The 15,777-nt window shown below is 37.5% G+C and overlaps 1 protein-coding gene across 6 annotated transcripts in view; it reads left to right on the top strand.

Annotated features, from left to right (window-relative positions):
- Positions 1–15,777, top strand: part of HDX (highly divergent homeobox) — a 280,805-nt gene that overhangs the window by 155,413 nt on the left and 109,615 nt on the right. The gene's annotated exons all lie outside the window — the stretch shown is intronic.

Raw genomic sequence — 15,777 nt, 5'->3', positions numbered from 1 at the left:
CATGGAATATGTTTCCATCTCTTTGTGTCTTCCTCAATGTCTTTCAGAAGTGTTCTGTAGTTTTTAGGGTATAGATCCTTTACTTCTTTGGTGAGGTTTATTCCCAGGTCTCATGTGCTTTTGGGTGCAATTGTCAATGGAATAGACTCCTTAATTTCTCTTTCTTCAGTCTCATTGTTAGAGTATAGAAATGCCACTGACTTCTGGGCATTGGTTCATACCCTGCCACACTGCTAAATTGCTATATGAGTTCTAGCAATCTTGGGGTGGAGACTTTTGGGTTTTCTAAGTAGAGTATCATGTCATTGGCGAAGAGGGAGAGTTTGACTTCTTCTTTGCCAATTCGAATGCCTTTAATGTCTTTTTGTTGTCTGATTGCTGAGGCTAGGACTTCCAGTACTATGTTGAATAGCAGTGGTGAGAGTGGACATCCCTGTCTTGTTCCTGATCTTACGGGAAAGGCTCCCAGTGCTTCCCCATTGAGAATGATATTTGCTCTGGGCTTTTCGTAGATGGCTTTTAAGATGTTGAGGAATGTTCCCTCTATCCCTACACTCTGAAGAGTTTTGATCAGAAATGGATGCTGTATTTTGTCAAATGCTTTCTCTGCATCTAATGAGAGGATCATATGGTTCTTGGTTTTTCTCTTGCTGATATGATGAATCACATTGATTGTTTCACGGGTGTTGAACCAGCCTTGTGACCCGGGGATAAATCCTACTTGGTCATGGTGAATAATTTTCTTAATGTATTGTTGGATCCTATTGGCCAGTATCTTGTTGAGAATTTTTGAATCCCTGTTCATCAGGGATATTGGTCTATAATTCTGCTTTTTGGTGGGGTCTTTGGTTTTGGAATTAAGGTGATGCTGGCTGAATACACATTCTTCTCAAGTGCACATGGAACTTTCTCCAGAATAGACCACATACTGAGTCACAAATCGGGTCTGAACCGATACCAAAAGATTGGGATTGTCCCCTGCATATTCTCAGACCATAATGCCTTGAAATTAGAACTAAATCACAACAAGAAGTTTGGAAGGACCTCAAACACGTGGAGGTTAAGGACCATCCTGCTAAAAGATGAAAGGGTCAACCAGGAAATTTAGAAAGAATTAAAAAGATTCATGGAAACTAATGAGAATGAAGATACAACCGTTCAAAGTCTTTGGGATACAGAAAAAGCAGTCCTAAGGGGGAAATACATCGCAATACAAGCATCCATCCAAAAACTGGAAAGAACTCAAATGCAAAAGCTAACCTTATACATAAAGGAGCTAGAGAAAAAACAGCAAATAGATCCTACACCCAGGAGAAGAAGAGAGTTAATAAAGATTCAAGCAGAACTCAACGAAATCAAGACCAGAACTGTGGAACAGATCAACAAAACCAGGAGTTGGTACTTTGAAAGAATTAATAAGATAGATAAACCATTAGCCAGCCTTATTAAAAAGAAGAGAGAGAAGACTCAAATTAATAAAATCATGAATGAGAAAGGAGAGATCACTACCAACAGCAAGGAAATACAAACGATTTTAAAAACATATTATGAACAGCTATACGCCAATAAATTAGGCAATCTAGAAGAAATGGACACATTCCTGGAAAGCCACAAACTACCAAAACTGAAACAGGAAGAAATAGAAAACCCGAATAGGCCAATAACCCGGGAGGAAATTGAAGCAGTCATCAAAAACCTCCCAAGACACAAGAGTCCAGGGCCAGATGGCTTCCCAGGGGAATTCTATCAAACGTTTAAAGAAGAAACCATACCTATTCTCCTAAAGCTGTTTGGAAAGACAGATTTTATTAATTTGAATCTTTTCTCTCTTCTTTTTAATAAGGCTGGCTAAGAATTTATCTATCTTATTAATTCTTTCAAAGAACCAACTCCTGGTTTTGTTAATCTGTTCCACAGTTTTTCTGGTCTCTATTTCATTGAGTTCTGTGCGAATCTTTATTAACTCTCTTCTGCTGGGTGTAGGATCTATTTGCTGTTTTTCCTCCAGCTCCTTTAGGTGCAAGGTTAGCTTTTGCATTTGAGTTCTTACCATTGTTTTGGATGGATGCTTGTGTTCCTATGTATATCCCCCCCCCCAGAACTCCTTTTGCTTCATCCTAAAGATTTTTAACGGTTGTATCTTCATTTTCATTAGTTTCCATGAATCTTTTTAATTCTTCCCTAATTTCCTGGCTGACCCTTTCATCTTTTAGCAGGATGGTCCTTAACCCTCATGTGCTTCAAATCCTTCCGAACTTCTTCTTTTGATTTAGTTCTAATTTCAAAGGATTATGGTCTGAGAATATGCAGGAGATGATCCCAATCTTTTGGTATCGGTTAAGACCTGATTTGTGACCCAGTATGTGGTCTATTCTGGAGAAAGTTCCATGTGCACTTGAGAAGAAGGTGTATTCAGTTTCGTTTGGATGTAAAGTTCTGTAGATATCTGTGAAATCTATCTGGTCCAGTGTATCATTTAAAGCTCTCGTTTCTTTGGAGATGTTGTGCTTAGAAGACCTATCGAGGGTAGAAAGAGCTAGATTGAAGTCACCAAGTATAAGTGTATTATTATCTAAGTATGTCTTAACTTTGGTTATAAATTGATTGATATACTTGGCAGCTCCCACATATGGAGCATAAATATTGTGCTACATTTAAGTCACCATGTATAAGTGTATTATTATCTAAGTATGTTTTAACTTTGGTTATTAATTTCTTTTCTCTTCCCAAACTTTTATGATCAAAGGAAACAGGAAACATTGTGAAGAAACTCTTATCTTCATTCTTTTTCCCACACCATTATTTTCACAAGCATCAGTAACTGGGATTTTTATAAGTGATAAGTTTCTGAATTTAGAATTTGAGAAACATCAGTATTCATAGACCAAAAAATAGTGAAAGTACATAACAATTTACTAGAGTTTTATTAAGAAGTTGCTGCTTTTTGTTTGTTCTGGAATTCTAGTATTTCATTTCAGTACACCATATAATAAAAATTGAAATGGAACCATATTCTTAGAACTAGTACTTTTCCTATCAAGGATATTAGAAAAGTATATATATAATGTATATATTATATATGTTATTATATATATATATATATATATATATATATATATATATATATTCGTTTTTACTGGGTAATTTTCACTTGGGAGTCTACAAAACAATCCATGTGCTTCAGGCATCACATTTAGCACTGAAGGAACTACATTTTCTGAATTTGAAGGAAAATGGCCTCCAACAAATATATAGAAGATCTAGTCTTCTTTGACTACCTGAATATTTCTGTTTTGCTCTGCATTTTCTTTGCAAAGGCATACCAAGTATGAAATTAACTTCATTTATTCTTTATATTAGAGGGGCTCCTGGTGGCTTGATCATGAGATCAAGCCCTGCACTGGGCTCTGTGCTAAGCGTGGAGTCTGTTTGTCCTTCTTTCTCACCCTCTACCCCTCCCTCCACTACTGAACATGTGCACACAGGTGAACTCTCTCTCTCTCTCTCTCTCTCTCTCTCAAATAAATAGTCTTTAAAATAAATAAGTTATATTAGAGAATATATTCATGTGTATTTATGTAGGCCTTGAATGGAAGAAATACTGCTTGGTACAAAAAGAAAGGGTACCATAATCAAATTTAGAGTGGATACTATGAAATATTGAATGGCTTTCCACACTGAAAGAGAATACAGAAGTTTTAAGAAATATATTTTCTTTGTATATTGTCATGCCAATTCTATTTTGTAGATTGGTATGGCAAAACTATAAAGCTTATAAATTCTAGTCATATAAAATCAGCTTTTAAAAAAATACAGAAGAAACTTGAAAATAAAATTGGTTTTAGGGATCCCTGGGTGGTGCAGTGGTTTAGCGCCTGCCTTTGGCCCAGGGCGCGATCCTGGAGTCCCGGGATCGAATCCCGCGTCGGGCTCCCGGTGCATGGAGCCTGTTTCTCCCTCTTCCTGTGTCTGTGCCTCTCTCTCTCTCTCTCTCTCTCTCTGTGTGTGTGTGTGTGTGTGTGTGTGTGTGTGTGACTATCATAAATAAATAAAAACATTTTTAAAAATAAAAAATTGGTTTTAGACTGCTGCTTCCAAAAAGATGGAGTAGACAAAATTCTCCTTATTCTCCCCACTATCTGCAACAAAAATTCCTCACCATTATATATAAAAGATACCTAAGAAGAATGTGAAGAGAGGAAATAAGTCACATCTGCTAGAAACCAAAGGAACTAAGAAATCACACAGTGATGATGAGTTCCTTGGGTTCTCTTTTTCCCTCATATACCCCATATTGGATATTAAAGAAGCTGGCAATCCAGAAATACCCATGGGTGCAAATAACAACAATCCCTCTCCTCCCAAAAAAGTTTGTTCTATCCAGACAGAGAAGCAGGAAAAGGACAGCTTACCAAGAGTAAACGTTTAGACAATAACTTTCCAGCCAAATACCACAGAAAAATCTGCATCCAAACCCCTATCAGAAATGACTAAGTGAAGGGCTTAGTCTTGTGCTCTCACCAGGCTACTAGATGGCCCAACCATTTTCAGAGTGGTGTCAGAGAATAAAGTGTGCAGAGGTGGGCATTAAAAATTCTCCTTCCCGGGATCCCTGGGTGGCGCAGCGGTTTGGCGCCTGCCTTTGGCCCAGGGCGCGATCCTGGAGACCCGGGATCGAATCCCATGTCAGGCTCCCGGTGCATGGAGCCTGCTTCTCCCTCTGCCTGTGTCTCTGCCTCATTCTCTCTCTCTCTGTGACTATCACAAATAAATAAAAATTAAAAAAAAATTCTCCTTCCCTTTCTCTCTGTCATGTCAGTAGAGGGCTTTCACCCCCACCCCCATTTAAAGTTAATGAAGACTTCTTCCCATTCATCATTGAGGTAGTGTTAGAGGAGATATAGTAGAGATATTGGAATTCCATATCCAACCAAAAGTCAAAAAAAATCTTTTCCTCTATTGGGTGGCAATGAAAACCAAGTAGAAAACCTAGACTTTTTTCCCTTATGTAATTCTGTCAAAATATATATGATATATAAATGATACATGGGGAGATAATAGATAGAGAGATAGGTGACTTGATTTTAAAATGGGCAAAGGAACTGAATAGGCATTTTTCCAAAGACATACAAATGGCTAACAAATATATGAAAAGGTATGCAATATCATTATTCATCAGGTAAGTGCAAATTAAAAGCATAATGAGGTATTACCCCACACCTACTAGGATGACTATTAGCAATTAAGTACAAGATAACAAATTCTGGAGAGGATGTGGAAAAAAAGGAACCTTTGTACACTGTTGATGGGACTTTAAATTGGTGCAGTCAGTATGGGAAACCTTATCGAGGTACCACAAAAAAACTAAAAATAGAATTACCATATGATCCATCAGTCCTAGAAATAGGCACAGCATGGTACCCCTATAGTAAAAAATATTGTATTGTATTCTTAAAAATCTGTCAAAGGGGTTAGTTATTATCAAATATTACTACTACGAGTAGTAATAATAATAATAATACAAATGTAAAAATAAGAGGAAACTTGGTAATGATGTAGAGGTTTGTGATTGTGGGGATTGTTTCACAGGTGTATACTTCTCTTCAAGCCCATCAGATTATATACTTCAATTATGTACAGCTTTGTGTGCATCCAAAGATAAAACTACCTTTAATCAACAGGATCTAATGGACATTTATAGAACACAACCAAACAAGTAGCATACACATTTCTTTTAAGTGCCCATGGAACTCTTATCTCTCTCTCTCTCTCTCTTTGCTCCTCCTCCCTGGTCATGCTCTCTCACATCGGGCACCCTGCATGGAGCCTGCTTCTCTCCCTCTGCCTGTGTCTCTGCCTCTCTCTGTGTGTCTATGAATAAATACATAAAATCTTAAAAAAAAGAATGAACAGAGGACTGAAACTACGAAACGTCAAAACTTAACAAAAGCTACACTAATTAAAACACTGGGAAAAAGACAGTCTCTTCAATAAATGGTGCTGGGAAAATTGGACACCCACATGCAGAAGAATGTAACTAGACCATTCTCTTACACCATACACAAAGATAAACTCAAAATGGATGAAAAATCTAAATGTGAGACAAGATTCAATCAAAATCCTAGAGAACACAGGCAACACACTTTCTGAATTGGCCACAGCAACTTCTTGCAAGATACATCCATGAAGGCAAGGGAAACAAAAGCAAAAATGAATTATTGGGACTTCATCAAGATCAAAAGCTTCTGCACAGCAGAAGAAACAGTCAACAAAACTCAAAGACAACCTACAGAATGGGAGAAGATATTTGCAAATGACGTATCAGATAAAGGGCTAGTATCCAAGATCTCTAAAGAACTTACTAAACTCAACAGCAAAGAAACAATCCAATCATGAAATGGGCAAAAGATATGAACAGATATCTCACAGAGGAAGACACAGACATGGCAACAAGCACAAGAAAAAATGCTCCGCCTCACTTGCCATCAGGGAAATACAAATCAAAACTCACACCAGTGAGAATGGTGAAAATTCACAAGACAGGAAACAACAAATGTTGGAGAGGATGTGGAGAAAGGGGAACCCTCTTGCACTGTTGGTGGGAATGTGAATTGTTACAGCCACTCTGGAAAACTGTGTGGAGGTTCCTCAAAGTGTTAAAAATAGATCTGGGGGATCCCTGGCTGGCTCAGCGGTTTGGCGCCTGCCTCTGGCCCAGGGCTCGATCCTGCAGTCTCAATCCCGGGACTCCATCGGGCTCCCTGTATGGAGCCGGCTTTTCCCTCTGCCTGTGTCTCTTTCTCTCTCTCTCTCTCTCTCTCTCTCTGTCTATGTCTATCATGAATGAGTAAATAAAATCTTAAAAAAATACAGTTATAAAAATAGATCTGCCCTATGACCCAGCAATTGCACTGGTGGGGATTTACCCCAAAGATACAGATGAAACGCCGGGACACCTGCACCTCAATGTTTATAGCAGCAATGTTCACAATAGCCAAACTGTGGAAGGAGCCTCGGTGTCCATCAAAAGATGAATGGAGGGCACCCCTGGTGGCGCAGCGGTTTAGCGCCGCCTGCAGCCTGGGGTCTGATCCTGGAGACCCAGGATCGAGTCCCGCGTCAGGCTCCCTGCATGGAGCCTGCTTCTCCCTCTGCCTCTCAGTCTCTCTCTCTCTCTCTGAAGAAATAAATTAAAAAAAATACTTATAATACTTATAAATAAATAAATAAAGTTTTAAAAAAAGATGAATGGATAAAGAAGATGTGGTCTATGTATACAATGGAGTATTACTAAGCCATTAGAAACGACAAATACCCACCATTTGCTTCGACGTGGATGGAACTGGAGGGTATTATGCTGAGTGAAATAAGTCAATCGGAGAAGGACAAACATTATATGGTCTCATTCATTTGGGGAATATAAAAAAAAGTGAAAGGGAATAAAGGGAAAGGAGAAAAAATGAGTGAAAATATCAGTGAGGGTGACAAAACATGAGAGACACCTAACTCTGGGAAATTAACAAGGGGTAGTTAAGGGGAGGTGGGCCCGAGTTTGGGGTGACTGGGTGACGGGCAGTGAGGGGGGGCACTTGGCGGGATGAGCACTGGGTGTTATGCTATATATGTTGGCAAATTGACCTCCAATAAAAAAAAAATTTAACTCTCATAGCAGAGAGTCTAGTTGAAAAAAAAAACACATTGTGGCATGGCAAATGTATAAAAAAAATAAACAATAGAGAAGAATAAAGAGCCTAAAAGTAAATTCACATAAATATAGTCAATTTACCTTTGACAAAACTACATGGCAATTCAGTGGAAAAATAAACCTTGATATAGAAAAAAATATATATATATGTCAATTTCACTTCAGTAATAAAAAGTTTGTAGAAAAAAGTAGTAAAAATATATATATAAAATAAAATTTGGTGTTTACTATATATAACATATGTATGTGTATATATATATATATTACCAATTACTACATTTATCTTAGTGATCATTGAGGACTGTACAGAATTGTAAATCAATATGTTGTATACCTGAAGGTAATGTAACATTACAAGCCAATTTTACTTCAATAATAAATTAATTGTATTTCAAGATTTAAATTAATTTCTAGTTAGTTGACATATATGGTAAAATTCATTTCATATGTAAAATTTAGTGATTCCTCTCTTACATATCACACCCAGTGTTCACCTCAACAAGTGCCCTCCTTAATACTCGTCATCCATTTAGCCCATCCCACACACAAACACCCCTCCATCAACCCTCAGTTTGTTCTCTATTTTTAAGAGTCTCTTGTGGTTTGCCTCCCTCAATCTTTATTTTTCCCCTTCCCTGTGTTCATCTATTTTGCTTCCTAAATTACATGTATGAGTGAAACTATATGGTATTTGGTTTCACTGACAGACTTATTTTACTTAGCATAATACTTTCTAGCTCCATCCATGTCATTGCAAATGGCAAGATTTCATTCCTTTTGATGGCTGAGTAATATTTCATTCTGTGTGTGCATATGTGCGTATGTATCTCACATCTTTCTGTTTTGTTTTGTTTTAGTTTCAGAGGTAGAACTTTATGATTCATCAGTTGTATATAACACCCAGTGCTCATTACATTAAGTACGCTCCTTAATGCCCATCACCCAGTAACCCCATCCTCCCAACCACCTCCCCTCCAGTTATCCTCAGTTCATTTCCTATAGTTTAGAGTTTCTTATGGTTTGTGTTCCTCTATGATTTTGTCTTACTACTATATCTGCTTTATTCATTCATCAGTCAATGGAGAACTCTGCTCTATCCATGCTATGGCTATTGTTGATAATGCTGCTATAAACATAGGAATGCACATGCCCCTCTGAATCAGTATTTTTGCATCCTTTGGGTAAATTCTAGGAGTGCAATTGCTGGATGAAAAGGTAATTCAAATTTTAACTTTTTGAGGAATCTACATGGTTTTCCAGAGAGACTGCACGAGTTTGTATTCCTGCCAAAAGTATGAAAGGGTTCCCCTTGCCCACATTTTTTCTGACAGCTGTTGTGTCTTATGTTGTTAGTTTTAGCCATTCTGACAGGTTGTGAGGTGGTATCTCATAATTATGATGTATTTACCTAGTGATGACTGATGCTCATTATCTTTTCATGTGTTTGTTAGCCATCTGCATATCTTCTCTGGAAAAATGTCTACTCATGTCTTCTGCCCATGTCTTAATTGGAGTATTTATTTTTGGGTATTGAGTTTGATACGTTCTTTATAGATTTTTGGATACTAGCCTTTTATCTGAAGTGCTATTTTCTAATATCTTCTCCCATTCCTTAGGTGGTCTTTTAGTTTTGTTGATTGTTACCTTCATTGTATAGAAGACTTTTATCTGGATGAAGTCTCAATAGTTCATTTTTGCTTTTGTTTCCCTTGCCTTTAGAATCGTGTCTTGCGGGCTCCCTGGGTGGCGCAGCAGTTTAGTGCCTGCCTTTGGCCCAGGGCGCGATCCTTGAGACCCGGGATCGAATCCCACATCGGGCTCCCGGTGCATGGAGCCTGCTTCTCCCTCTGCCTGTGTCTCTGCCTCTCTCTCTCTCTCTCTCTCTCTCTCTCTCTCTGTGACTATCATAAATAAATAAAAATTTTAAAAAATACTAAAAAAAGAATCGTGTCTTGCAAGAAGTTGTTGCAGTCAAGATCAAAGAGGTTGCTGCTTGTGTTTTCCTCTAGGATTTTGATCGTTTCTGGTCTCACAATTAGGCGTTTCACCCATTTTGAATTTATTCTTGTGTATGGTAAAAGAATGTGATCAAGTTTCATTCTTTTGCATGTTGCTGTCCAGTTTTGCCAATATCATTTTTGAAGAGACTTTTTCCCATTGGATGGTCTTTCCTGCATTGACAAAGATTAGTTGACCAAAGAATTGAGGGTCTGTTTATGGGTTTTCTATTCTGTTCCGTGAATCTACGTATCGGCTTTTATTCCAGTAGCATACTGTCTTGATGACTACAGCTTTGTAATATAGCTTGAAGTCCAGAATTGTGATGCCTCCAGCTTTGCTTTTCTTTTTCAACATTGTCCCATACAGGTTTTAGGATTGTTTTAGCTCTGCGAAAAATACTGGTGGTATTTTGATAAGGATTGTATTAAATATGAAGATTGCTTTGGGGAGTATATACATTTCAACAATATTTTTTCTTCCATTCCATGAGCATAGAATATAATCCCATTTCTTTGTGTCCTCTTCAATTACTTTCATCAGTGTTCTACAGTTTTCAAAAAACAGGTCTTTTAGCTCTTCCTTTCTCCTCCAGTTGCTTCATTATCAGTGCATGGAAATGGAACGGATTTCTGTACATTGATTTTATATCCTGCCACATTCCTGAATTCGTGTATCAGTTATAGAAATTTTTTGGAGTCTTTTGCGTTTTCTACATAGAGTATCATGTCATCTTCCTTGGTGAATTGGATGCCTTTTATTTCCTTTTGTGGTCTGATTGCTGAATCTAGGACTTGTAGTTCTATGTTAAATAACAATGGTGAGAGTAGACATCCCTGTCTTATTCCTGACCATAGAGGAAAATTTCTCAGTTTTTGCCCAATGAGGATGATATTAGTTGTGGGTCTTTCATACATAACCTTTATGAAGTTAAGGTATGTTCCCTCTATCCCTACTGTGTTGAGGGTTTTTATGAAATACTGATGCTGTATTTTTAACCCATTGTTATGCTCTGTGTCTTTTGATTGGAGCATTTAGTCCATTTACTTTCAGAATGATTATCGATAGATATGAATTTAGTCCAATTGTATTACCCATAAATTTGGTGTTTTGGAGGTGTTCTCTGTTCCATTATAGTCTTTGCTTTCCCACTCAAGGTATCCCCTTTAATATTTCTTGCAGGGCTGGTTTAGTGTTCATGAACTCCTCTAATTTGGAGGGTTCTTGAAGAAGAAATTGTCTCTCCTTTTATTCTGAGTGACAGCCTTGCTGAATAAAGTATTCTTGACTGTGTATTTTTCCCATTTAGCACATTGAATGTATTTTACCACTCTCTTCTGTCCTGCCAATTTTCTGTGTTGGGAGGTCTACTTCAAAACTTATTTGTCTTGCCTTATAAGTTAAGGACTTTTTCCCCTTACTGCTTTCAGGATTCTTTCCTTATCTTTGTAGTTTGCAGATTTTACTATGATTTGTCTTGGTATTGACTGGCTTTTATTGATTTTCATTGAAGTTCTCCATGCCTCCTGGATTTCAAGAGAAGTTTTCAGCTGCAATTTGCTGAAATAAACATTCTGCCCCTTTCTCCCTCTCTTCTCTTTCTGGGGTTCCTATTTTATATAAGTTATTATGCTTTAAGGATTCACTGAGTTCCCTAAGTCTACATTTGTGATCTAATGTTTTTCATTCCCTCTTCTTTTCAGCTTATTATTTCCATAATTTTATCTTCCATATCATTCATTTGTTCCTCTGCTTCTTCCATCTTTGTTGTCATTACATGCAATTGCTTTTACATCTTGTTTATAGCAGTTTTTATTCCAGCCTGCCTAGTTTTAGTTCTTTTATCTCTGCAGTAATGGACTTAGTAGTTTCTTTTATGCTTTTCTCAAGCCCAGCTAGTGTCCTTGTGATTACTATTTTAAATTCTTGCCCAGGCATATGACATACATCTGTTTTGATTAGATCCCTGGCTATGACTTCTTGTTCTTTCATTTGAGATGAATTCATCCATCCTGGCATTTCACCAATATTTCTGCTTTCTCTGTGTTAGGAAAGCCTATTATGTTTCCTGCTCCTGAGAATAAAGGCTATATTAAGAAGAAGTGATACACTGTTCAGGACCTGGCACTTGAGAAAGTTTTATTGGTGTATGCTCTTTGCACTCTGCTGTTCTTCTGCTCCTTCCCTCAGACCCATCCTGTGCAGAGTTTTTCCTTGCCTGCAATAGGGTGTTTGGACTTTCTCCAGTGTGTGGCAAATTTTAACTAAATGTGTTTTGGCCTGCTTGTCAGAAAAGCTAGGTCGTATTTCCTCTAGAGCTGAAGCTTTGCAGCACTCTATGATCAGTAGACTTGGTGTATGTGGGAGTTTTGTGCTGGTCTTCTGGGGGAGGGGCCTTCTGCTCTGGTTCTTAGGCTGATTTGTCCTAGTAAAGATGCACCTGCAGGGCACAGTGGGGTGGGGCGTGGTGTAGGTGGCTCACTGGGGGTACTGTGTTGTTCAATGAAGTCTATCTGTGCTGATTAACATGGGCAAATATGTCAACTGGCTTTCTTGTCTCTGGAGAGGCAAGTTCATGCCTGCCACTGTTCGGGAAGCCTTCACAGAAGAGTGAACATTCTCCACTTTTGTGTCCCAGGCCTCTGTCAGAACACCTCTTTTACCCTGTCTGTAAGTAAGCAATCTCCATTCCTGTGTTTTGTCTCAGGCATGCCAGCTGGGATTTGAAACTCCCAATTTAGGGACTCAGACTAGGGGAGAGTCTTGCCTTGCTGTGGCTAGTATAAGTTTGTTCCAGAAAAGCAGTTTCACAACTGTTCAGGGGCTCAAAGTTTATGATTAAGTGCAGCCAAAAGCTGACTTCCAGGTTATATCCTTCCACAGGTGCCTCTGTTGTTATGCTAATGAACAGGGCAGCTCAAAGTCAACTCTGCTTTTACTTTTGTCCTCTGAGAGAGTGCCATCTCTCCAAAATGCACTGGTGAATTTAGTAAGGTCTCTGGATACAAGATCAACATACAAAAATGAACTGCTTGTTTATACAGTAAAAATGAACATATTGAAACTGAAATAAAACATATAATACTATTCTCAATCACTGAAAAAAGTCAAATACTTAATGTAAATCTAACAAAACATGTATAGGACTTTTATGCTGAAAACTACAAAACATTGATGAAAGAAATCAAAGAAATTCTAAATAAATGGAAAGACATCTGTGTTCATGGACTGAAAGACTTTCAACATAGTAAAAATGTAAATTTTTCCAAAATTAATGTGCAGGTTTAACATAATTCTTATAAAAGTTTCAACAATATTTTTGATTGATATAGACCAGAAAATTCCAAGATTCATATGGAAAGGAAACATGCTAGTATAGTTAAAATAATTCTAGAAAAAAAGAATGAAGTGGAAGAAATCCATCTATATAATTTCAAGACTATGTGGTATTCACAGGAAGATACATATACACATCAGTGAAACAGATGACAAAACCCAGAAATAGCCCTGCACAAGTATGAACAGCTTAGTTGATCTCTGACAAAGATGCAAAAGCAATTTAATGGAGAAGTCTTCAAAAAGTGTTTCTGGAACACTTTGATATCCATAGAAAACAGAAAAGAACTTTGATCCAAGTTTCACACCTTATACAAAAATGATTTAAAGGGCCTGTGCGTACCGGTCCCTGGGCGGAGATGGCGTGCACCGCTGCGCAGTCCCCAGCCAAGCAGAACAGGTTCTTCTGTATCTATCCTGCGTATCTGAACAACAAGAAGACCAGCACCAAGGGCCGGCGCATCCCCATCAGCAAGCTACTGAGATTCAAGATGGGTGCTCAGCAGTCGGACTTAATGTATTCCTTGAGAAAAATAAAATGTACTCTAGAGAGTGGAATCGTGATGTTCAGTACAGAGGCAGAGTCCGGGTCCAACTCAAACAGGAAGATGGCAGCCTCTGTGTCGTACAGTTCCCATCACGTAAGTCAGTAATGTTGTATGCAGCAGAAATGATACCTAAACTAAAAACAAGGACACAAAAAACAGGAGGTGGGGACGAAAGTCTTCAGCAAGGAGAGGGAAGTGAAAAAAGGAAAAGGAAAGAAGTGACTGCGTATGGGAACCAAGTCTGGTACTACTGAGAGAGACCGTGAATGAAGTCTTCTAATTTATATTTAAGAGAAACAGAAGCTTTATATTTGCATCATTTAACCGAACTATGGACATCTCTGCCTCTCAGCTTCAGCATCAGAGTTGACAGCGTAATAAATTTGCATCAGAACTTTGCATCTAGCCCTTACGCAGTATAAAAGAAAATTTTGTTTGCTTTTCAACGCAGAGTTTTTGTGGAAGAAAGAAGCATACTTTTATTTTTATTTTTTTTTTTTTTAAAGATTTATTTATTTATTCATGATAGACATAGAGAGTGAGAAAGAGGCAGAGACACAGGAGGAGGGAGAAGCAGGTTCCATGCACCGGGAGCCTGACGTGGGATTCGATCCCGGGTCTCCAGGATCGCGCCCTGGGCCAAAGGCAGGCGCCAAACCGCTGCGCCACCCAGGGATCCCCAGAAGCATACTTTTAAATGGACAGTGAACTCTACCATAAGTTACTTGAAATCCTGTATCTGTCCTGTGTGTAAGCATGTTTTAGATAAATGAGTTTAATTAAAAATTTGAAATACACATTTTCTTCAACATTTAAGTTACTGAAATAAAATTTGAAACTGAAAAAAAACAAAAATGATTTAAAAATGGATCATAGATTAAAATGTAAAAAAGTAAAAAAAAATAGGGGATGATCTTTAAGACCTAGGACTTGGTGACATAGTTTTAGAAAGGATACTAAAAGTACAATCCATAAAAGAAAAAAAGCAATAGCTTGTACTTCATCAAAATTAAAAGTCTTTTTTTTTTCTGCAAAAGACTGGGATGAGGGAAATAAAAGCTACAGACTGGGAGTAAATTTTTGCACATTACATATCTGATAATAACTTAATATAAAATAAATAAAGCTTAAAACTCAACATTTTAAAACGTTTAATTAGAAAATGAGCAAAATACACAAACATTTCACTGAAGAGAGTATATAGATGGCAAATAAGCACAAGAAAATATTTTCAACATCACTAGCCATTGGAAATCAAATTAAGAACTCAATGACCTATATCACTGCACACACAAAAATGAACAGCCAATTTTTTCATTATTGAGAATACCAAAATGCTGGCATGAATGCCAAGAAATTGGATTTTTCATACATTGCCGGTAAAAATGTAAAATGGTACAACCTTTCTGGAAACAATTTGACAATTTTTTTAAAACTAAACATGTAATTACCATATGTCCAAGCATTTGAATTCTTGAGCATTTATTCTAGAGAAATAGAAACTTATATCTGCACCAAAAACTATTCATTACTGTTCATAGGAGCTTTAAGGGCCCCAGCTGAGAAATAACCCAAGTGCCCTTTCATGAATTAATGATTAAACAAACATAGCAAATACAATGGAAAAATAGCACATAAATATTATGGAATACTACTTAACAATAAAAAGGAATGGACTATTGTTACATGCAACTTGAAAAAATCTTCAGAAAATTATGCTGAATGAACAAAGTCAACTTAAAAAAAAATCACATGCTGTATGACACCATTTATATAACATTCTTGAAATTTCCACAGAAGTGAAAAACAAACTAGTGGTTGCCAGGGGATGGGAATGGTAGATAAAAGAGGAGGAAGAGTGCTCCTGGGTGGCTCAGTGATTGAGCCTTTGGCTCAGGTCTTGATCCCATTGTCCTGGGATCTTGTCTTGCATTGGGCTCCCCGCAGGGAGCTTACTTCTCCCTCTGCCTATGTCTCTTGCCTCTTTCTCTATGTCTTTCATGAATAAATAAACTCTTAAAAAGAGGAAGAAGAATAGTGTGATAAAGGAACATAGAAGTGTACATACATATCATGCATTATCAATTTCCTGTTTTAATTATTGTAATATAATTATACAAAACATAAATTGGAGAAATCGAGTGAAGGAGATTTACCTTTGCAACTTCCTGTGACTCAAAATATTTTGAT

The sequence above is a fragment of the Canis lupus genome, chromosome X (genome assembly GCF_011100685.1).
Source record: "Canis lupus familiaris isolate Mischka breed German Shepherd chromosome X, alternate assembly UU_Cfam_GSD_1.0, whole genome shotgun sequence".
Classification (NCBI taxonomy): Eukaryota; Metazoa; Chordata; class Mammalia; order Carnivora; family Canidae; genus Canis; species Canis lupus.
This window is presented reverse-complemented; position numbering and strand designations above follow the sequence as displayed.